The following is a 26,350-nucleotide window of genomic DNA, read 5'->3' on the forward strand; positions in this document are numbered from 1 at the left end:
AGGCATGTAGATGCAATGTATCTTAAATTCAACAAATGGACCATTAAAATAAAGTGTGAACGAATGTATGACAAAACTGAAACATGACGGCGAGTAAATAATGACAAAACTTTCATTCACATTTATAAACAATTATGCAAAAGACAACACTTTTTAACATTCTGATGCTTGATACTAAATAAATAAAACTAGTGACTCAGCAAGCCACTACACGGAAAGTCACGTCAGCTCCAATTACTTTCAGCTTAGGTGCTAAATTTAAGCAGCTCGCTGTCGGAATTAAGGAGGAAATAAAAACGGGAGGAAGAGTTTGCTCCTCCATTAGAAAGAGCGTCTGGTGGAGAACTGTGCTCTTGTGTGAATTAGCCAGAAGAGAAGGAAAGACTGGCCCTCTAACCTTCATTAGCCGCTGTCAGTTGCCTGTGTCAAATTGGACAAAGCTTGTCGTCAGATAGCGGCCCGAGTGCCCGCAGGGAAAGGGACGAAGACAAATTGCCGCAGCAAAGAGATAAGGCCGTTATTAGAATCCTCCCTATCTCCAACAAATGAGGAGAGAGCACCCCATTAAAAAGCAGTCCTAAAGAGTACATGACATGCCCGCGCCGTACAATGCTGTCATAATGGCGCTCTCTGGGTGGACCACCGCTTGGATGTGAACACGAGAACTATTACCGTCCCACAATGAAAAGGATGTGCTATAGAACTCAGTGTTGTAACATATTAAGCCTTATATACGGTGTTTTAGAAAACTGAAAGAGACACCTGCATTGGAGGACAGTGATGAATGTGAGAGAAGAAGGTGACGGGAGCCACAAAAAAGTTCCTCCAAATGACACTGCACTTATTTAGATGGGAGTCAGAGTGACATTTTATGATCACAGATGGACAGTTTCCAAGAAAAGGAAGCGTGATCAGATGGAGAATGAACATATGGCCGAGTAACAAGAACAGAGTCTCTCGCCACAGCTGGTTTTAAATCACTGCGCTGATGCTTATGCTCCTTTGCACTTACTGTCTAGACTTGCATTTCATATGCTGTGATCTAGACCACCAGATGAGGCTGTTTGTAGCACAGCATTCCATTAATCAATAATTTGAAAAGACCGGCTTCGATCTGTGCGTTTAAGTCAGCTTGTCTGTTGTATCTGTGTGTTTATGGGGCTGGAGATTAGCCAGATGTTGTTGCAGACCCAAAGGGCTGATGCAAAGCGCTGTTATTCAGAGACTGAGGCTGTTTGCTTGAGGCGAGGAGAAATGTTTGAGGAGGTTTAGATTTCTCAGACGAAAATCAAATAAGTGTTTAAGACAAAACTCCCTAGATATCTTCAGATTCTACTGCATTTTACCCATATAACAAATATTAATCTGAGACACTGCAGGCAAAAATACAGGTCTTTTTTCATGCATCTGTTAATATAAGCAGGTTTTTTTTTCAGTCTAAAGGCTGATTTATACTTCTGTGTCAAGCGCACGCTATTGCTCTGCGCAGCCTACACATGGACGCATAGCCCTCGCAGTGGCCGGCAGTGTCGATGACACGCAACTCTCAAAAAATTGAAGTATGTTACAATGACATGTACCACAAGCTCTGTGATTGGTCGTCTTGGTAACGCTGACGAGTATGGGCGGAGATGAGAGCTGCGTGAGCCCGATGCAGCGAGTGTTTACAAGTGTGGAGTCCTGTGATGGAGCTCCGGATGCAAACTGTTGTTTTGTGTTTACCTTATGATTAAGTTGTTGCAAATCCGAGTTTGAGCCGCTTGTACATTAAGGTAGCGTTCAGACTAAAACAAAACATGAGTGAAGAAACTCGACACAGAGAAACATAAAGACCTACTGCCACCTAGTGTACATGCCATTCACTTGATGCAGAAGTATAAACCAGGCTAAATGGAAAAGAAATATCCAAACACGTTTGGTACATACGGCACATTCTTTTTGTTTATCAATTTTGTATATTTTTTAATTATTTTTTTCTCCAGAATTTAATCATAAATAACTTTTTTTCCCCTTTTGAAACCACTTAAACAACACTTACATAAAGCAAACTTTAGTTTCACTTATTTCTATCTTATAAAGGTCTTTTTATTCTCCTGATTATACCAATTTTTACGATGGCTGAGAGAGCTTAACGTGCATTGTGAGGTTTTGTAACTTGTGTGCTGTCAAGCAAATAAAGATCTTTTCTTAATTTGCTGGTGTTTTTTGTAACTGCATGTGTTTTCTTAAAATCGCTGCATGTTAAGCTCTCTCGGCCACCATAATTTTATTAAAACAAGTTACATAAGAGGTTATACAATATTTTTCTGAACAACTGAACAACTGAAATTAAAACATACATTGCCTAATACCAACAGTCACCTTTTTTCAAATAAAAAAGTGAAAACAATTAACTTGGGCTTTTTGAAACAAAATAAATTATTTTCAATGCTTTCAAAAGCAGAAAATATCATTTTCAATGTAAATAATTATATTGCAATAAAAAATATGCCGTCTCAGGGCATATCCGGGGCAGCTTCCAATTATCATCAATGTAGTGCAAACGTGCATCGTGCAGCTACATTTCGAGAGGTGCATGTACAGTATGTGACTGTGTGAAGGCTGTGTCGGACCATATCCGTGCTTTCGACGCAGAAGTATAATGGGCCAATCACACCGAATGAACTTTTTGCGTTGAGAGGCACCTTTTTTAAATGATTTACCAACGACTACGAGGGTTTTGCATGCTGCTTATGTGCCATGCTTGTCCTGCATTTTACCTGCCTGCTGCGCCTTGTATTTTTTGCTATTGTGCGATGTGCACTCGCAGTTGAAAAAAGTCAACTGAGCAGAAAAAGCATCTTTTTCATTCACCAATCAATAGAAAGCAAAGGCGGGGTTTCCCTTGAAGTGACAGCAGTGTTTGTGTTGTCAAGACTACAGAGACTTTTAAAGACGAAAAGAGATTTGTGGTTGCTGTTTTGAGTTATCTGGTGCTGTATGACTTTACAAATCTTGAATTTCACAATATTTTTAAATAATAAAAAAAGAATAAAAACAAACAATTTAAATTTTGACTTGTACTTTTTCATTTTAGTTTTTTTGTGCTATAGAAATGTATGAATCTTGGCACATATTTAATTATATAATGCTTTATTTAGATATTTAAATGTCAAATTTCAGAAAACTTATATAATGTAATAATGTATATTTGTATAATGTAATCAATTCTAATAATCAACCAAATAGGGACATGTGATCATGACTAATAGACTTGTGTTCACTAATTTAGATAAAAGTGAATGATTCAATGATTTCTCGGTCTCTCCCTGAGACAGACACATGTTTTTGTTCCAACAAACAACTTCAACCGTCTTGGAAACTTTATTATTATTATTATTTTTGTTGTTAGTTTTTTTCATTATAAATGCACTGAAATGCTAGAGGAAAAAAAGGCTCAAATTGATTTGTCTGCCTAGCTGCTCAGATGAACATTGTCCTCTTTGAAATGCGTTATCATAATAGTCCATAATGCTGAGAGGTAATTACTGTTCAGCCAAACATATAGATCTGTTCTGTGATTCAGAGTCTCATTTGCACTCACTATAGACTACTTCAGCTCTTCCTGCAGGACAAAGCGATAAAATTCAAAGTAGCATACTTTATAGCTTATTTTTCATGCCACATTTGGAGCTTTTTAAAAGTTCTTTGTTGACAGAGGATAAAGGCTCTGATAAACTCTTTTGGTTTATTCTTTGTTTGGGGGTAGAAAGTGAGACAAATGTTATTAGGGTGCTATTTAGATTAATATGTAAATATGTGCAACACAATTTCTTCAATAACAAAACAAACATATACTAAAACAGTGAAGCATGCTAGCAATATGGTTATTTAAAAGCTCTGCAAACCGTACTGTAGTTCAGTGAAGGCACATCATGTTTAGATAGAGCTTAATACAGTAAGTTGGCTTAAAAAGCAAGCACCTTTACGGTGTAAAACATTATTGAAAGAGCAAAAGTATTGTTTTCAATTACAATAACATTTCAGTTTTTTTTTTTTTTTGTAAAGAAACTCAGAGTGTATATTTTTATTCATGGGCATCTCAACAGATTCAACAGAATAAATCCGAGAAGATTTCAGTTTCAAAGAAGTTGGAGCCCCAGAGCCACGCCCAACTATGATCATCACCACAGAAGAATGGTAGCCCAAGGGTTTTTACTATTAAATCAGATACCCTTTCATGTTTCTGGCGTTTTCAAACGCTTTTTCAAACCATTTTTTTTTTTACATTATGTTGAATCAAATTTAATTCAAATCAAGTCGTACTGCATAGTGATTAGGTATAGGTTGGTATAAGATTCTGATGCTTTGATAACCTTGCATAAAAATATCATGGTTTCACGGTATCATGGTATTGAGATTACTGCTCTAAATTATATTTGTTATAAATGTCTTGGTAAAAAAAAACCACTTTTTTCCCCTTCGAACAAAATATATTTTATTTTAAGAAACATTTCAAATATTTTGGAGCAGTAAACATGTCAGGCTAAATTATTCAAGTGACTTCTGCTCATTTATTTCAAAAACAGATTTATTTTACAATTTAAAACAACATCTTTGGATATCTTTTTTTGCTAGAGATACGGTTGTCCTAACAAACAAAAAAAAAGTAAATTAAAAAAATATTACACATACTTGAGGAACGGTAAAATTTTGACGGTTTTAAAACCTCAACTTTTCCAACCGCGGCATACCTTAAAAACGGTTTTAGTCCCATGCCTAATTGTGATAGGGGTGAATTGTACTGTATTTTATTAGTAGCTTCTACATGTATAACTTTAACATATCGTATTGTTGGCAATGCATCAATATGTGTATAACAACTTTAGTTCTGAGATGCAGAACCCTAATGTTATGTTACATAACTGCATAAAACAACTTGGCCAAAAACGCTTATTTGAGCACCCTTACCCACTGGAGCCGAGCACATACTCACTCACAGTGCTTATAGCTCCAGTAATATAGAGAAGTGAGACAGCTGAAGGAGAGAAATGGGTGGCACTGTGAAAGGCGATTAGGGTTCCCAGCGGTCGCCATGGTGCAGAGAATGATTGATGTGATTAATAAAACTGTCGTGATCATTGCTCTCAGTGCCAATCTGAGAGTTAGGCCGAGTGTTTCCGCTCAAACGCGGCGAATGTTTCCCACTGGCACCATGAGCTCTTCCCCAAAACCTCCCACCCGACAGACTTTCACGCTCAAACTTGGTGCTGTAAAATATACAGCTTATCAAAGTAAAAAAAAAATTACAATTCCAATACGCCATAAAGTCTGCAGTTTGGAGTTTGAAACGGATGTTTTTTTTTTTTTGTTGTTGTTGCTTTTTTTGACAGTCACAAGGCTGATTTATACTTCTGCGATGAGTAATCGGCGTGACCCACAGCGCCTGCATTGTACGTATTATGCATTCATACTTTAGGTGCTGTTTGTGTTGCTCTCCAATAACACTTCCGAAAAACAAGCTGGCAGTAGGTTTTTATGTTCATCTGTGTCGAGTTTCTTCTCAGGTGTTTTGTACCTTAATGTGCAAGTAGCCATTACTCACTCATTCTGAAGCTGGAACCAGCGGTGCAACAACTTCAATCATAAGGTAAACAAAAAACAAATATTTCTATCTGGGGCTCTTTCACAGGACTTCACACTTGAAAACAAACCATTGACCACTCTATTGAGCTTACTGCTCTCAGCACCGCCCACTCTTATCAAGGTACCAAGCTGACCACAGAGCTTGCGCTAGGCTGTGCCGGAGCATACACGTGTGCTTGATGCAAAAGTACAAATCAGCCTTTACCAAGTAACCCACTGGGCTTCTTGATTTCAAAAAACATATCAAAATTGATAATCGATTTGATGTCAAAACCTTGACGTCCATTTGACATTAACACATTTATGTTCATTTGACCACCAAAGGTATTATAATATAAGCATTATTCATCTAACAGCTTCATGTCCAAATTTACCCTGGTGTTTGTATCCCTACATTGCATGTAAACTACCTTGATGTAAAAATGACATTAAATAGATGTTTATGTAACATTGGCGTCAAAAACACATCAGAAATCAATTACAGTGGTCCTCAATCACCAGGTTGCAAATTGGTACAGATCTATGGATCAATTGGTACCAGGCCGCACAAAAAATCAAAAATTACTTCCCTTTTATTTATTTATGCAAGTCCGTGAACAATCTTTTATTTTGAAAAATGACCACATTCTCTCACATCTTGGTCACTTCAATGCCCAAATTTAACCCTCAAGCAGCAAAAGGAGTAAGAAGCAGTCATATTTGGAAAATGTATTTTCTTAAGAGGAAAGGCCTATTGAAGGACCTGCGAACTGCCAAGGAATGGATTCGCAACTCATTTGTCAATAAATCAGAATGCCGCGAGCACACAATGAGTAAGTGACAAGAACTGACCAATCAGATTTATCTTGTATGGAATATACACATTTTGGTTGACTAAGTGTCATAGACAAACCCAGAACACCAAACACTGCAGTGCTTTGTCATTTTCTCCATAAATAAACTTCATCTATCAGAATGACGGAAATGTTTTGTCAGCTTGTCATCCTCTGAGAAAACGGTTAATATTCGCCTAGCAACCTACGAACCTGCGTTACCCAGTCTGCAGTGATAAAAATGTTGGGGACACTTGATTACCTGACACTGTGCATTTCTCAACAAGTAGACAGAAGAGCGAATAGATAAGTGTTCATATCAAATATATTAGTAGATATTAATACATATTATACTTATTTATGCATTTATTTTTTATCTTATTTAGATTTGCTGCTCAAGAAAGATATCTTATTACTATTAAGAGTAGTTGAAGAGTTCAGATGCAAGGTGGCAACTGAAACTTCCATCGAAAATGAATATTTTTCTCTTAGCCTTATTTTGAGTTATTTCACTTTAAAGGACTTATTCTTTGCCATATAAGTGATATTACTGAACATACACACAGGAGCCTGATAAAAATTCTGATTTTAGAGAAAAATTTCAGACGGCATGTAGAGGTTTTTGTATCTGAACTCTTCAGTTGTGAAACATTTGTAAATATTCAAAAATGCTAAATAAAAAGTTCAACAGAACAACAGTTTAAGTACTTGAAATATTATATAACAATGTTTTTTTTATTGCCACTTTTGGATCAATTTAATGTGTCCTTATTGAACGCAAAGTGTCGCTATGCAGTTTTCCTACCAACAGACCAGCAACCCACCAAAAGGGCCTTATGGAGCAATAAAGCACCGTACCCTTGAGCAAAACAATTAATTTCAAGTCTCTCCAAGAGAATTGTCTTCGGGGAGATTGTGCTAACTGGCAATGACTACCATGAACACAGAGGTTGTTATTTTCTGACATACACATCATACAGCACGAAACAGAGAGATTCTTTCTCGTGTTATTACCCGAACACCCTTTGGCCACAGTGGGTTCGCTCTCAAATCAAATGGAACATGTGACATGAGGGTCTAAACATTGAAAAACAAATAGGAGGTCTCACTTCATTGAGCAGCCTAATGGGTATGTGTATTGAAAGCTGCATTCAATTTTGTTTGTGTTTTTCCTTGACATTTAAAGCAAGAACAAAATCACGACACACACTTTTTTTAAGGTCTCCAGTAACTTAATACTAAAGCCACACATCTTGAAATGCGTTTTTTTTTTGTTTAAAAATCAATTTTAATCTCAGAAACCGAATGCATGTGTTTTTTTCCACTCGTTTTTCTATATGATGGCTTGTTCTATATTCAGGGTCTCAGATGAGCCATTGCGTCGAATACACTGGAGTAATCACAAAGTTACAGTGTTATTTGCCTGTAGCCTGGACAGGAAAGCTTGATCAATGGCGATATGAAGTGTAATTAATCCAGACTTGACCCGTAGGTTCGCAGATACCTGCAGGCGACCGAATAGAGTGGCTAAATATGCAATTAGAGGCTTTTGTAATTGCTTATGACCTTATCTGTCGGTTCTTGTTTGGGCATGTCTAGTTCAGGAGCACTTGAAAGGAAATTACCAAAACGGAAGTCAAATGGGTTCTCACATTTGATATGTAAAACTCACTCAAATTATAACATTAACAGTAACTTTGTGACACGCCGGCGCATGTTTTTGAGCAGCAGTGAGAGTTGATTACTCCCTTCCTTGCAAGCAGTGAGGTTCTGCTCGATTACAAGAGAGAACAATTTAAGTCTTGAAAGATGCTGTTTAGTTACAAATCCAGCCATTATGTTTAGAAAATGAGCACAGCTAAGCCGTTCAGAGATGAAAATGTTTTTGCTAACGGCATGCTGTCACACCCCGAGGAAGAAAATTTACTCAGCCACTTCCATTTCAGTTTGCAGGAGAAACCAAAACAAACAAAAAGTAACTAACTGCATAAAAGGAAGAATGATGAATATTACATTAAGATATTAGATTCAATGTGACAGTATTTGGGTTTCTTTCAAAGAATCCATTTGATTGTTTTGCCACTGTGTCAGATGCAGTGCTTTTAAAACAGTTGTCAAAAAAGAAACTAAAGGCAAAGATGACACGATTCTGAAGGAGGTAATGAGTTTTGCTCAAAGCTGCAAGGAAAGTGAATTAAGAGAAAGCCCAAAGTAAACAGATAATGCTTTACTGTACTATAATATTGTCCTTACCTGAAAGGAATATTCCCTGTTCAGGCCTTGATCATTTCAAATCATTTTCAATAATTTGTTATAGGGGGATATACGATATACAGTATAACGATATGTATATAAGTATATGCATAAACAGTGTAACCACGAAACTGCAAGATTAAGTTTCAAGAACAGCAACACTGTTTACTACTGAGAAATGTGAGTCTTTTAGTTGCAAATCTATTTTATTGATAAAAGTGCTATGCTGCACTTACAACACTTCCATTGTGTGTATTTGGAGAGAGTGGAAGAGAAATATGTGCTCTCCATAGTAAATAACTTGAAATACTGGGGGAAAACATAAACTTAAAGGGATGGCACAATGGCTCAGTTACCTCACAGCAAACAGGTTGCTGGTTTGAGTCCCAGCTGGGCCAGTTGGCATTTCTGTGTGGAGTTTGAGTGTGATGTTCTCTGTGTGTCCATGTGGGTTTCCTCCGGGTGCGCCAGTTTCCCCCATAGTCCAGAGACATGCAATACAGGTGAATTGAATAAAATAAATTGGCCATAGTGTATGTGTGTACGAGTGTTTCACACTTCGCTGTGTAAAACATATGCTGGAATAGTTGGTGGTTCATTCTGCTGGGGCACCTCCTGATTGATAATTAAGTAATTAATAATTATAAACTTATCCAAAGGAAAATGAATGAATGAAAATTAAAACATAGCTTAGAACCTCAGTCAACTTATCAGAATTTCTTTTGTATGAAGCTCATACACAGCTCAAGTTTTAAACGGATAATTGTAAGTTTAATGAAAGCATAAAGCATCATAATTATTAGCCACTCAACATTTTTACAAGCCACAGTTGGGAAAATATATTCCACTGTAAAACCCAAAAACGTAAGGTAACTCAAATCATTTGAGAAAACCAATTGCAACAAACTATTTAAGTTCAAAAACTAATGAGTACTGTAAACTTAATCCATTTGAGTAAATGAAGCAATTTGAGCAAGTAAAACCCAATAAATGAAGAGAACTCAAACCAACTCAGTACTGTAAAACCCAGTAAGCTAAGGCAACTCAAACCATTTGAGGAAAACGATTGCTACAAACCATATGAGTTAAACTAATCTACTGTGAACTTACTCCATATATTGAAGTAATGAGGTATTTAATTCACTCATATACCTTTAACACTGAGTTTAAACTCTTTTCAATAGAGTAGAATTAATTTTCAGTAAGTTTTGAGTTAACTACACTCATTTCAGTTGATAAAGTTGACTGTTGGGTTTTACAGACTTTGACATGCTAAAATGATTTGATTCAGATTTTGCATTATGTCCACATGCCTCCTCAATAATTTCACTTTTTTGTGTGTTGTGTATGAGCTTGCTCAAAGTGCATGAGCAAATGGGTTTTGGATTTATAGGTGTCACATTGTAATGAGTTTTTAATTTGACTTTTCAGCGCTCAATATTAAGGATTTATCAAATTTGTTTCTAAACACACCCAAAATAGATAAATCATTAGTTCTTAACCAAAAATTTCAAATAATGTGTCAAAACAAGCTAAATATAGCTGCATACATGCACTTTTTTATTCAACAAAAAACCTTTCTTTAAAAAAAAAAAGACATTTAAAAAAAAAATTGTCATCTAAAATATGCACAGTAATCTACCCTGGCTGAAGGTCCCAGATCACCAGTTATCTACACATAAATGGAAAGTTATTCTTATATTATATCAATGTTATTGTAAAAAAAAAAGAGAGAGAGAGAGAGAGAGAGAGAGAGAGAGAGATTATTAAATCATATTAACAAAAATAACGAAGCAAAAGTAAAAAAAAATAAAATAAAATACCGTATGCGATACACACATGCTGGTTGCAAAAGGATATAAAAGTTTTTTTTTTTTTTTTTTTAATCTTGAGCTCTTGAAAAGCAGCAGGACCGTGGGTGCATCATCATTGCTTTTTGTCCAGTCTATTTTAAAGACAACCGATCACACCAGTTGCTTTCCTCTAGACACAGTTGCTTCATGCAAGTAAACAGGAGCGTGCACGCTTTTTAAACAGTCCAGCGCATCACATGACCTGTGCATGCAAGTTATCCTCTTCTCATTTGCTATTCATCTGCTTTCCTTTGCTTGCACGAACACAATTATTTTTTGGTGCTTCTCGAGATTCTAAAATCACATTTGTGCGAACATTGGGCTGAAATCTACCAACATTAGGCGGTTTGCGGTTGTTATTGTAAAGCACTGATTGCACCATAATTGCTCATTTTCCCTTTTTTATTATATATTTGGTATTTAGTTCATCAAATACAAAAAAAATAAAAAAATCATTTACTCAACCTCGCAGTAATGCAAACCTGCATAATACGACCCGACTGCAAACTTGCATATGCAAGCTGAGACACAGAGTCACAGACATACAATCTCAGTCACAATTCACTTGATGGTTAGGTGTGTGCATTCTCTAGACCACAGGTGTCAGACTCAGTTCCAAAAGGGCCGCAGCTCTGCACAGTTTAGTTCCAACCCTAATTAAACACACCTGATCAAACTAATTGAGTCGTTCAGGCTTGTTTGAAACCTACAGGTAAGTGTGTTGGAGCTGGGTTGGAACTAAACTGTGCAGGGCTTCGGCCCTCCAGGAATCGAGTTTGACACCCCTGCTCTAGACCAAGGCTTCTCAAAGTCAGAACTCCGGTCTGGATCTGACTAGACTCCATTTCGTATTGCAAGACCATTCGTAAAAGATTCGAATTGTGGATTTCCTTTATTGATAAATGCACATTCTTGCAAATCAACAGTTTAGTTGTTTGTATTTTTGTTTAAAAAATATGAGCCGAAATAAAATCGAAGGAAAAATATTCAATGTTTTCCTGCATGACTCTGTTGTCATTACATCCTGTGATAATACAAGGTTTACATAATCGAGTGGGCTAATCGCACACGCCCCTACTTTAATGCACCACAGCAAAGCGATCATTTAAATGTACGAAGAAGCCATTCTGCTTGATTTGTAATGAGACAATTGGAGTTGTAAAGAGTGGAAATGTGAAACACCACTATGAAATGAAACATAGACACAAACAGCAGAAATACACAAAATACAGATACAGTATAAGGACCGCACAAATACAACACCCAAAGTTTTCATTACATACCTTTAGTATTTTTCACCTTTTTTTGGAGAGAGGTGGATGTAGACCTGGTGCAGTTGACATGCATGCAATGCTTTTTAATGCCCACACCTAACCTAACCCCCTACATTGTGTCTGACATTACATCTCTGAGACATGCAATTTCAGGTTGCATCATCGTGGCTACATCCAGATACTATTGGCCCACCTTTTGTAGTGTATTGTACAAAAATGCACTTATATTAGTGGTTTTGCCACATGTGCATTGTATTTAATGTGTTTTGAATGCAAATGCCACATTTTTAAAGAAAAATAAATAGGTGTTGACTTGTTATGTATGATATGGATGTTTATTAAAACAAATTAAGTGATATAAATTGTTCCAGACCTTTGGCTTTATTAAAACTTTTGGACCTTTTAATGTAGACATTAAAGAGCCCATATTATACATGAAATAGGGTCATATCTTGGTTGTAAGGGTCTCCAACAACAGTCTAATATGCATGCAAGGTCAAAAAACACTTTCATGGTCTTATAATCTGCATTTATTTTTACCTAATTATCCCAGCGACTCCTGTATGAATCGTCCAGTGATTCATTTGTTCCCAAACCCCTCCTTAGCGCGAAGCTAATCTGCGCTGATTGGACCGTTGACAGTCTGTCGCGATTGGTCGACTGCCTTCAGTCAGAGAGTGAAATGGCCAATAGCCAATCAGCAATATAAAAGTAATCACAGTTCATACACGCTCGATAGTGTAGGCATGGACTTTAGCTGCCACACACACACAAAAACACACACACACACCTCCGGACGACAACGCTCCCACTTCCGCCCGCACCCGCCAGGTTTTAGCCTGAGAACCCGCTCCGTTTTCTGCCCGCCGCGCCCGATCCCGCTAGAGCGGGGGAGAACAGAATCAAAAATCACCCAGCTATACAGTCCAGACAACCAAGCTGTCTGTATAAACACACACAGCACCAAGCACACAAAGCTCGTTCGCTCTCTCTCTCTCTCGCGCTCTCTCGCGCTCTCTGTCATGCGCGCGCGTGCGTGCGCACTAACACACACACACACACACACACACACACACACACACACACACACACACACACACACACACACACACACACACACACACACACACACACACACACACACACACACACACACACACACACACACACACACACACACACACACACACACCAAGCAGACTCTCTCTTTCTCATTCGCATAGCAATATCCGTGATATTGCTAGACAGCCCACTCCCGTCCCAAATTAAACCCGTTACCGACCGCTCCCGCGATTTATTCGGAAATTTATTCCCGCGGCTGTCCCCGCGCCAGATTTCTGCGGCGCGGGAATAAATTTCCGAATAAATCGCGGGAGCAGAACTCTAGCACGGAGCTCCATAAACAAAGATAAGAGAATATAGCCAGTTAACCTGATACAGTACACTCGGTTACAAGTAACAAATCACAACTAAATACATTTGCAAGCTAGAGTCAACGAGGCAACTTTAATCGCACGTACTTACACTTGAGAAATGGAAGAAACCCATCCTGACGTCCAGCAGTAAGTTACTCTTTACTGATCCTTCCTTTAACAAACTCAGATGAAGTATTCTTTGTAGCATGTAGCTTCCAGAAGTTTCCAACTGTTTGGTTATAATGCTGATGTTTCATCTATGGGTAGAGACTCAATATAATATCCATCTGCAGTGTGACTTCAATCGACCGGCATGTTTGTGTGCGTGTGTTTGTGGGTGTGTATCTGGGTTTCTGCGTTTCTGCGTCAGAGGGCGGGGCCTCAGGTTTGAAATCTCCCGGGTTTGCGCGTGCACGTGAATAACTTGGTTTCGTTCGTACGTCATGGCGAAACACCTAATGACTCGGTATCAAGGCGACTCGTTTGAAGCACTATGAGTCGACTCTTTATAGATGAATCAACCGTTTTAAACACTGTATTCTTACAGATTTAAGCCTTAGCTGGATACTTCACTTCACTTAGAGCTGTGTTACACACTACATGAAGGGGAATTTTCAAAAACCCATAATATGGGCTCTTTAAGAACCCCTGCTCTAGACCCTTCTCAATCTGCATGAGTTTTTCTCTTCTGAGGAACAAAAGATGATCTTGGAAATTATGTTGGTCTTTGATCACCCACTTAAATATATGAAAGAAGAAAATCATATAATTGTAGAATGGATTTAAAATTAGTAAATTATGATTTTCATTCATGGCTGAAGTATGCCTTTATTGGCCATCCATTGGACCTTGTTATTGCATGTGCATTGGCGAATCCTGCTCTGACATGTTAATATTTCATACAACTGTTATACATGACAAAACGCTCAAGGCTGTGGTTGGAACAGATTTTTTTTTCTATCCCTTTCTCCATCTCTCCTCTTTTTCCCCTTTATTACACTGGATACTTCTGGGACTTTAAAGAACTACTGCCCTCATTATCCAAATATGGAAGTGCACAGTGTATCACATAAATATACTCTAATCAAATGAATTATCTCAAACCATTTCTGCACAGATACACACAGCGGGCCAGCGATATGATGGCACATCTGCCTCGAGTGCAGTTGTTCGGATCATTTGTGTAATATCACCTTTTCCTAGGTTTGTCATCTCATCCTCCAGAGACCAAATCTTTCCCTGGAGAGTAGGTTAGCTGGGAATAAAAGCAGCACAGATTTATGAGGCCAGACAACAACATTACGGTCCACTGATTATACTGAGGAATGAAGTGTTTCAAATCGTTTACAATTAATAAAAAGACAGCAAGGCAAGCATTTAACATTCGTTTTCATCCAACTTCTAATGTTACTACAGTACTATATAAAACAAATGTAGTCTTTACTAGAATACATTACATAAATATGACATCTGAAATCAGATTCAAAGAAGACAATAACAATGTTTTTGTGAAGTTACAAGCAATGCCAATATAGTTACTAGTGACAATTAAGTAGTTACATTCAGCAGATGCTTTTGTCCAAAGCGACTTACAATTGAGGAGGCATTCAGTGATTTAACAAGAAGAGGCAACATACACAAGAAGTGCTAATTATACAAAGGAACAGTTAGTGCTCAGAATATTAACAGCTAGAGAAAGGATTTGGAGTGTTTTATTTATGTTTTATTATTAATTTTTTTAGATAGAGAAGAGTGCTTCTAGGGGTGGTTTGTCAAGCCTTATGTGTGAAGCACATGTCATAAATGCACAATGTTTTTTTTTAAAAGTGTGAAGTGATTGTGAGAAAATAACTAGTGCAAATGTGTCAAAACTGTCAAAGTGTCAGAGATATAAAAGAGTGTTTTCTACAGTTGGTTTGTCAAACCCACTCACCTGTGTGAGGCACACTCAGAACTGCAACAAAAATTTGTTATTTATAAAATTGAGATTATTTAATGAATAATAATCCATTCATTCATTTTCTTGTTGGCTTAGTCCCTTTATTAATCTGGGGTCGCCACAGTGGAATGAACCGCCAACTTATCCAGCAAGTTTTTACACAGCAGTTGCCCTTCCAGCCGCAACTTATCTCTCAGAAACATCCACACACACATTCACACACACACTCATACACTACAGACAATTTAGCCTACCCAATTCACCTGTACCGCATGTCTTTGGACTGTGGGGGAAACCGGAGCACCCAGAGGAAACCCACCCAAGGCAGGGAGAACATGCAAACTCCACACAGAAACGCCAACTGAGCCGAGGTACGAACCAGCGACCCAGCGACCTTCTTGCTGTGAGGCGACAACACTACCTACTGCGCCACCGCCTCGCCTGAATAAGAACTAGTGTATATAAAAAAGTACTAGTTCCTAAAAAGCAATGAATCTGTAATAATTGAATATGTTCAAGAGTCTATTTAGTACATAGGTTTTAAACTGGATTCCTTAGGGGCCGCAGCTCTGCAGTTTTGCTCCAGCTAATCAAGATGTTTAAGACTTAAAGCTGAGGTCACAATGGACTTTTTTCCTCATAGCCTTCCATTCATACATATGCGAATGTGGAAGACAGGAAACGCAAGCTTGTGTGACAAGTTTTGCAGTTTGTTGCATTGGAAATTTCAAGCTTGGTGAACTCCGACTTTCGAAATCACACACATGACTGCCTAAGACCAATTAAAGATCAAGACATGACCTCTCTGGACAGAAATGTTAAATATAGAGCAATCGCTTGCTTTTTGATGTCTAATCATCATGTTTAATCGCTTTTCCCAGCGCCATACGACAGAATTTCGAATGCTCAAACTCTAGTATGACGACAGCTTTAGAGACTATCAAGCAGGTCTGAGTTGGAGCTAAACTCTCCAGCAAATGAGCATGAGGCTATTGATTTAGTGGATAGCATTATCTTAGAAAGGTACATAAATAGTAACAACTAGCTTATGGAAATAACCAGCAGCATCTAAACAGGTGCATTGAGGGACTATTTAAAGTTTAAAGCACTAAACTTTAAAAAGGCTTGCCATGAAAATTTTCCAACCTGTATATAGAAAAACACTGCATGGTACATTACTGTATATATCATCTGAGACAAAAGAAGAGCTAGAATAGAAGAGAATAAATAAAACATTTCTTTTTTTATCCCTTTTTGACAAGAATCCTCAGTGTTGAAATGCATCATTATTGGATCAGGCCGATCCAAAAACGTAGCTTTCATTTCTCCAACGCACGATTTTTCAAACTCTCTCTCTCTCTCTCTGTGACGGAGGGGTTTAGTATAGTTAAGATGATGTGGGTCTCTCAGCGTGTGTTTAGTACAGTGACCCCCTCCTGTACCGCCTGTCAGCTTAGTGTCTGTTGCAGACTCCAGCTTTCCCTCTCACTCTCGCCCATCTTCACCACCCAGAGCAAATCCCCCTCTCCCTACTGACTCGCTGCTCAAAGCCTCAAACTCACAGCTCAGTGTGCTTTAAAATTTTTACTCAGCACATCAAAAAAACACAATTTATGCATCCACATTCTCACACCAATACACTTGCTTGCACAGACTGAGTTTACTTGCAAACAGGAGAAACATGCCCGTTTTTGTTTGTTATTGTGCAGAAAACATTACATTAGTCAAATATGTCCAAATTCATAATAATTAATAGTATTTATTCATTATGCATACATAAAATTGCATCAGATGGGAAAGGATTTACAAATAGACCTGAAGCTATGTAGCTGGTTTGATTTGATTTATGGCTTAAAATAAAGACAAAAAAATAGAAAAATAAATAAACAAAAGGGTTAAAAGTGTGCAGAAACAAACATGCTATATATTTTGAATTACTGCCAAAATGATTTGCTGGTATTCTTTATAAGACCCTGTTCATACTTGATCTGTAAATAGCAATTTATAACCCATTAACTGGTAATTTGCAACCCAGAGGAAAACATTAGCATTTTATGAGGTGTTCATTCTGTGTGATTTCAGAAATTGTGATTTGTTAGCATGAAGCTTAAACCAGTGATGATAAACGTATGAATTTATGTGAATTAGCCTCTAATTTAGCGAACTGTAAAATAGCTATGAATTGCCATGAGACTGTGTGCATGTATGAATAGGGGATACAGTGACATATCCTCTCTTTCTCTCTTTTTTTTTTTTTTTTAGCTATATTTGAACTTATATACTGTCAAATTATTTACTTGCATGCCAAGTAGCTGTGTAATAAGCAGAATAATGTAACTGTCCAGACAGTTGCTGCCACAAAATAAATCCCTTCAGTGATGCAAGAGCTCTCTGCTTCCTGCCATGGTCTGATCAACCTGTCAGACTTTTTTTTTTTTTATCAGCTGAATGTACGTTATCTCACAGTGTTTCCATGTATATTTTTGCTTTAGCAAATTATAATTACTACATTTACATACATACATACATACATACATACATACATACACACATACAGTACATATAAATTGGATTTGATTTGATTTGGAATGACTAATAGTAATGACTAATAATGCAATAGTGCAGCATCCAAATAATCACAAAGAACCCATTACGATTTACAGTGCAAGCAAATTGCAAATAAATTTAATCACTGAATTTCTATTACATGAAAATATTAAAACACTCCACTCAGTTTTACACAAAGAAGTAAATAAATAAATACAAAGGAATATCTGTAAATTTAGAATGGATGACATTGTCTTTTCCAAACATGCAGACTACCTATTATTGCAGACACAGAGCAGTATTTTGCAGTTTGTTGCAGTAATTTCCATTTATAACACACACACAGGTAACAAAAAGAAATACACATACGCACACACGCACGCATGCGCACACACACACACACACACACACGCACACACACGCACACACACGCACACACACACACACACACACACACGCGCGCGCTTTCCTCCGGGGTTCCTGACATTTAAAGGCTTAACTAAATTAATTAGGTTAACTAGGCAGTTTATGGTAATTAGGTAAGTTATTGTATAACAATGGTTTGCTTAAAGGGGCTTATCATTTTATCCTTAAAATCGTGTTAAATAAAAAAAAAAACAATTTGGGAAGTATTTAAAATAGAATAAAAAATTCAAAGTGGGGCAAATAATTCTGACTTGAACTGTATACATATTGCCAATTCCTCATACAAAAGGGTTTTTAGACTCTGTGTTTGATTTTATTTTTTAATTAAACAATTATATTGTATAAATGTATTATCACACTCGTAGCAGTGCAATATGACTGTACATAGTCACTGGTAGGGCACTAAGGCACTTGGGCTGTGTGGCCTTGAGCCAACGCACACCTCCCGCCAGTGCTGATATACAGCCATATCGCACTGCTACTCTACTAATATTGCTCATTTATATTTATATATATATAATACATACATATGTATACACACATACACACACACACACACACACACACACAAACAAACAAACAAACAAACAAACAAACATATTCAAAATCAATATATAGGCATATACAAATATACTTTGTGTAAGTTCACCAATACTTTAAATCCACAAAAGCTACCAAATAAACTCTCATCCATTTGATTAGCTATATGTTCCAGCATTGAGGACGTTTACAGTCATGCTGCGGCAGCAACAATCATCCAACTTCCACGGGCAACAGTAACCATGGCAACTGGCATTCTAGAGGCCTGCAGCACAGTCAGGCCTGAAATGTATAAAATATCAAAACATTACACTGTAATTCTTCAAACTCTGCATAGCACAGCTTTTACAAGGCAGTGAAGCAGGCATAAGGATGTCTAATCTCTAACCAACCTAGCACACGTATGGCTGGTGAACAGCAGAGGTATTGTTTATCCTCATTCATGGCATGGCGTACCTGCAATACCTCTGAGAGAATATCACACCAATAACATAACAGAATAATGAAACAAGTCACGGGACCACATCGCACAGGAGCTGCCAGGGAAAATCACTTACTGCTTTCAATGATTAGAAAATAAGCATGTGACAAGCCAAGATGCGTCTCTGTCAATGCGTTGATTTATCAGAGCTGGAGGAGGAGAATAACAGCAGGGTGCTATAGGAAAGAAAGCTTGTGCAAATGAACACAGATGCTGAAGTGAGAAAAGGGATTTAGGCTCTCTTTCATTATTAACAGTAAGAATTTCATTTTCATTCTGTCCCCTTGGCATACCAGGACATTTACATTGTGCCGGAGAAGAACATGAATTGGGTAAAGCAGATATGCAAAACAATGTTATAGATAGATCCTGAACTGAACCGGACAGATAATTGTTGCACAGTGGTGACCAGTGTTGGGGGTAATGCATTTTGAGTAATGCACATTACATAACAATATTTATTTTCCAAAGTAACAAGTAATCCATTACTTTTAAAAATAAGTAATGTTGATTGAGTTGTGAGAGAACAGACAGTGGGCTCGCACTCATCAACATCCGGTCTGTTTTTTCAAAGCAGCTGAGTCAGTCCGCTGTTCTACTAACTGAATCTTCTAATTGACTAACTTTTTTACTAACTGATAAGGATTTATTTAAAGTCAGCATGGGTATCTACAGCAAACAGTTTTTTTTTATTATTAGAATATGCAAAAATCATACAAATACAAGAAAACATCAACAGATAACAAATACAAAGCAACAAAACAAAAACAAAACAAAAACATCAACAATATAGTCAGGTACTGGTATGTGCGTGAGTGTGTGTGTATGCATGTAAAGGTAACTTGGTGGACAGGTCAGAGTACATACATTAGGAACAATAACAGTCAATAAATGAAGCAAGTGTCACAGATATAGATAAAACATATAGAAAGAAACCAGTCAGAGGTAGGGAGTAACAACAATGCTTATTAATGTATGATAGTAAATATGAGAGTAAAAAGAGAGAAAGGACAACAGTAATAACTGACAACAATAATAATAAATCACAAGTGCTACACCAACTACTACTACGAAAAGTTACTTATATTACAACTACTACTGCTTCTACTACAGCCACAACCACGACTACTACTACTAAAGTGTCTACTAATACTGATACTACTACAACGACTACCACTACTGATACTACTATAGCGTTTGCTACAACTAATACAACAACGTCTACTGCGACTACTACTACTAATACTACTACTACTACTACTACTACTACTGAAACAGTTTTTTTTACGACAACTCCGTTCAATTTAATGAACTGGTTTGAGCAGTTCACTTAGAAGATTCGGTTTAAACAAACGATTCATTCGCGAATCGCCCGCCATCACTACAGTTAGAAACAGAAATAATGACAGGTTAATGATGATAATGCATTCACTATAAGGCAAATTAGCAGCAACTTGCACTAAAATCTAGGCTAATGCTAGTTTTGTTTGAATAAATTAAGCAAACAAACAATATGAATGAAATGACAACAAGACGTTGCGGTGCTAGAAACTTGTATTATTGTCAGCTAAGTGAATCAGTCGTTCAAAACGGAGATTTATTCACAAACAAATCACTCCTTCTGTTAGAATGAAAAGTGAATGTTTCCGGACATGGATTAGATCAGATTTAATAATTAGGGAGGATAATACAATTCCATGCACACAAACACATGCTCATTGTAGGCAATGCCTGTGCTGTCACTTATCCATTAATGTAGAAAAGTGATGTAAAATGATAATTTTCATAATTAAAAAAAATTGCATATAGACCACCGGTAATACTCCAGACCATACAGTAGATATATGTATACTTGTGCATATACCTCTGGTTCTGAATAGAACCTGGATAGGAAGTCGGTCCCGCATTAATTTCAAAGAAATGCTACCCTGTACTAAAATGGCGGCTATTGACACATTCCTTCGAATAGACAACAACAGGGTAAGCAACATCTAATGTAAATATCTATGGACAACTGCAAGAGACACGACATAAAAAAGCTGGATGCGAAGCATTACACCCACACCCCACCTTCAGCTAGGATTGACATCAGTTCATGCTCTCCAGGTAAAATAAAAAAAAAAAATGGCTTTTATTTTTGAGGAGATGCAGCTACTGTCTAACGTTACTAAAAGAGACTATGTTTTGTTATATAGTACAATTTTTTTCTCTTTTGGGAAAAGATTTGCACATTTGTGAAGGCCACATGAAGCAATTTTTATTCAATGTATAAAGTGCAAGGTTTTATTTTGATTTGGGGATGTTTTTATTGTCTTACTGTTCATTTTGTTATTAAATATTTTAAAGGTTTAAAATCTGTTAGCCTGAATAAATTATTTTATGTTAGTACTCTAAGGCTTTATTACAATCTTTATCCCAATGGACAGTGAATTTACTAAACTAATAACACAAAACATACAAAAGTAGCAAACAGATTAGTGTACATGCTTTCATTAATCTGTAATAAAATACAATTTTATCCTACATTTTTTTAAAGGTAATTGAAGGTGTAGGTTGTATAGGTGGCTGTTCTGAAAGAGATCAAACCTCAGCCAGGTAAGGAAAAGTAACGCAAAAGTAATTTAAAAGTCATATAACTTTATATATAATATACCTATGTAACACAATTAGTTACTTTTTTTGGGAGAGTAACTCAAATTGTAATGCACTACTTTCAAAAGTAACTTTCCCCAACACTGGTGGTGACAATGTACAAAAAAAAAACTGTTCAAGTCACATTCAGAAGATAAAGACCGCTGAGAGAGCTTATTTACACAAATTATGCACCATGAAATATGCAAGAAGATCATAATTCAAAGCACTTCTGTGATTTGTAATCCACCTACTCGGTGAAGGAGAAAGGGAGAGAACTGAAACATTTTTTTTTTCATGCCACCCATTTTTAAGGGAAGTTTATGGATCATAACATCTGAGCAAACAATAATCTCTGCACTATAATCTATAATTCATTAGCACACTGTGTAAAACACATTTTTGAAGGAGGTTTCATTGTACATTATAAACATTAGTCACATCTACACAAATCAAAGCCAAAGTTTCTGTATGCACGTATTAAAAGAATGTTTTTATGAGTATGTAAATCTTGCTAGTACTTGCTTGAACTGAGTTTTTGGCTTTAAAACATATTTAATTTGTCATGTCATTAATTTAACAAGATACCAGAAACACTGAGATTTTGCTTTATATGGACATGACAGAATCACACAGTTGCTGCAGATTTGTCATGATGTAAATATCCAGTCCTATTAAAGGTGCATTGACATCTGGTGACTATGGAGTCCAATTTGAATATGTTGAAGCATTGTCACTACCAGCTTGAGCTGATACTGCTATATTAGCCATCACAACATGGTACAATGTGGTTAAAATTGGAATCATGGCCAGCAACAATACTCTGTTAGGCTTTGAGGAGTTCAAACATTACTAAATGGGGCACCAGGAAAATCTCCCTCACACATTACACCCCCATTAGCCAGCACAGTGCATGGCAGGATAGATTCATGTTTTCAAAGTGTTTCATCAAATTCTGGCCCTACCATCTGAATGTCACAGAAGAAACTGAGACTTATTAGACCTTTTTTCCCCAACTGTCTGTTGTCTAATTTTGGTAATTGTAGCCTGTAAATTGTAGCTCGTGTTTGCTGTTTTTAGCTAACAAGAGCATCCGGTGTCCAATCCCATGAGGAAATGACATCTAGCATTTTTGGATCTAGCAAGTTTTTATCTGGACAAAAAGTGCATAATGTGAAAGAAAGAAAGAAAGAAAGAAAGAAAGAAAGAAAGAAAGAAAGAAAGAAAGAAAGATGAAATTAATTGAAATTAAATTAAAGAATTAAAATGAAATTAATGAAAACATAATGAATAAATGATTTTACTGAACCTGCAGATGTCCATGGAAAAATGAAAAATGAAATGATTGAATGAAATAGAATAAATGAATAAATGAAAACTGAAATTAATAAATGAAATGAATGAAAAATGGAATGAATAAATGAAGGAAAAGGGAAATATTGAACGAAAAATGGAATGAATGAATGAATGAATGAGAAATGCAATGAATGAATGAATGAATGGAATGAATTGATCAAAAATGGAATGAATGAATGAATGAATGAATGAATGAATGAATGAACGAATGAATAAATGAATGAATGAATGAATGAATGAATGAATGAATGAATGAAACATGGAATGAATGAATGAATGAAAAGAGGAATTATGCACTTGAAGTCTATGTGAACTGTAGCTGTAGATGTCCAGTTTGTCCTCTGTGTGAGTTCAGATGGAGGGGAATCTGCCAACACTAGCAGAACCTGAACTCCTGCACACCTGCAGCTAATGGCAGATCTATTCATGTGCCAGAACACATACTGAGACAGTGACAGCGAAGCACAGAGAAAATATCAAAAAATAAAAGACAATGTCAAGCAAAGGTTACATTTTTTAAGAGGATAAACCCAGCCTCATCATTAAAAAAGCAAAAAAATATATGTCATACATTGTCATTATTACTTGATGTTTATTCCATGAAGCACCACTGATAAATTTGTTGAGAATTTATGAGGCCTAGGGCTGTTATGTAAAAACACCATATTATAATAGTGTCCCATATATCCACTAGCATCCTAAAGACCACTGATAATGAAAATAATATAACTAAAATTAATTTGCTTTTCATTTTGGCTCCAAATCATGCCAATTGATCTATATTGTTTCACTTTTCTAATTAATTTAGGGTTAAAGCTTTTTCAGCGTGGGTCTCTTATGCTGATAATTCATCATTTCACCATCTAATGCTCAATATAGTTTTAAAACAATTAGCAAAACTTCAACTTGCTGAACATATTCAGCTACATTTCAATAGAACTGCACGCAAACAATAGACCAACCTCTATTCAGTATGGAAATTAAATATTTCAATTCAAGGAGAAATTAACGTGGGGGTTAAGCCGTAATTAAACCCTTCTCCATGAAGAATCCAAGCAAACCCTTGAGATTTCATCTAACCTTTTGTGAGGCAACAATAAACTCATTCATTTCCACAATAACTTGGATATTCTTGCTGCATGAAGACGCTAATTAAAAAGGTTTATTCACAGCTTTCTCACCCTCAAGTGATTCCAAACAAGCAAGGTTCTTTTTTTAGTGAAACACAAAAGAAGATACTTTGATGAATGTTGGAAACCGGCAGCCATTTACTGTCACAGAAAAAAAAATTCTATGAAAGTTAATGGTTTCCAACATTTTACATAATATTTTCATTTTGTTCTAAACCTATTTGAGTTACTTTTTCCTACCGAACAGGAGGTGGGAGAGTAAATAATAATTTTCATTTATGAACGAACCCTTTAATATTGCCTTTTTTCTTGCCATTTAAGATACTGTAATAAGAATCTGAGACTTGACTACATAATGCCTCTTAATGGTTTTACATTCTCATCATCAAAACCCAAATATTTAACTTCCTCAAAGTTTCCAGAGCATATAATATTATGATTTTTTTTTTTATGATACAGACACAAAACTCAGTAGCACAGCCGTCTTTTTACAAGCCCTTGAACATATGATCATTTTAAATCACACCCCAATCTAGTAAAAACTACTCCATTTTTTAAACAGACCATGACCACATGGTTTAGCTTTAATTACTCCATATTTTGATTATTCTGGAAAAAAAACGAAAGAAAAAAAGATGACTGCCTTGATAATTGGCTGTGCTAATGGTTATTGTTTCCAGTGTGTATTCATAAGCATGTTTAATTGTAAGGTGTGCGTATGCAGCATGCAGACCCCTCAGGAGCTGTGGTTTCTGGTCACAATATCAATCAGCTAAATGAGATTGTACCATTAAATTGCTTTAATTACCTAATTGCTGAGGCAGGACAGAAGCATGGAATCAATTAAAAAGGATCATGTAAAAAATACTTCTTGTCTTCAAGTGCAATATTTCAAAAGTGGCACTTCTAAAGATGACTGACGGGAGTGCTTAGAAAGCCATGATGGGCTCTGCAAAGGCAGAGATAGTCATTTAATAATTGAAGCTTTATTGTATGATCGCTAACAGGCCTTTGTGTAGTATATAACTTTTAACAATATAAAAAATACCCAACCCTGTGTCCAACAAAGCATTTTTCCCCTTGAGGGCTGCATATGCTTTCAATGGGAAGGCTATTTGCAGCAGTATGAATCTATTGAACAGCTGCCATTACTTTGGAAATACTAAAAGGTTACAGGTTGAACATTACCCTACTTAAAATTCAATTTCTATTGTAACTATTTCAATTACATCATTCAATGTGACTAGTAATATGGAAATACATTTTGAAAAGTTTTAAAGTGTTAATCATTTTCAGATTTATTTAAATCCAGACAAGGCTGACCTTACACTCCACACTGATTACTGTCAGATTTCCAAAATCCTTTATCACTGGAAAAAGGATTATGATAATTAATTATTTTTAAAGCACAGCCACCGCAAAATCAGATTTCAGCACCTCTTTTTTACTTTGTGATCATTGTGAGATTTAAAAGAGATTTAAATAGTATTTTTAAAGATAATACACAACTCCTTCACTCAGCTTTTGAAACGTTACCATCAGGACAAAGGTTGAAATTCCTAGAACCTGAAGAAATGCTTATAATAAGTCATTTATCCCTGTTGCATTTGTTGTATTAAATTGTATCACTGTTTAATGTGAATGGTGCAGTTGTTAGGATTGATTTGCAGTCATATGTGAGGGGCTAATTTGTTTTTAAGTTTTTAATTCCTGTTGTTTTCTTGATGAGTGTTGCTATTATGTAACTGTTGTATGGTTGTATGGGTGTTACCAGTGTTAAAGACAAATTTCCTTTCTGTGCCAAGCAGAACAGACAATAAAGTTTCATTCATTCATTCATTTTCTTGTCGGCTTAGTCCCTTTATTAATCCGGAGTCGAGACAGCAGAATGAACCGCTAACTTATCCAGCAAGTTTTTATGCAGTGGATGCCCTTCCAGCCGCAACCCATCTCTGAGAAACATTTACACACACACTCATACACTACGGACAATTTAGCCTACCCAATTCACCTGTACTGCATGTCTTTGGACTGTGGAGGAAACCGGAGCACCCCGAGGAAACCCACG

General features: G+C 36.6%; 1 protein-coding gene across 2 annotated transcripts in view; it reads right to left on the bottom strand.

Annotated features, from left to right (window-relative positions):
* gria1a (glutamate receptor, ionotropic, AMPA 1a) overlaps positions 1–26,350 on the bottom strand; it is a 381,070-nt gene that overhangs the window by 256,905 nt on the left and 97,815 nt on the right. The gene's annotated exons all lie outside the window — the stretch shown is intronic.

This window comes from Danio rerio, chromosome 14, assembly GCF_049306965.1.
Source record: "Danio rerio strain Tuebingen ecotype United States chromosome 14, GRCz12tu, whole genome shotgun sequence".
NCBI classification, from domain to species: domain Eukaryota; kingdom Metazoa; phylum Chordata; class Actinopteri; order Cypriniformes; family Danionidae; genus Danio; species Danio rerio.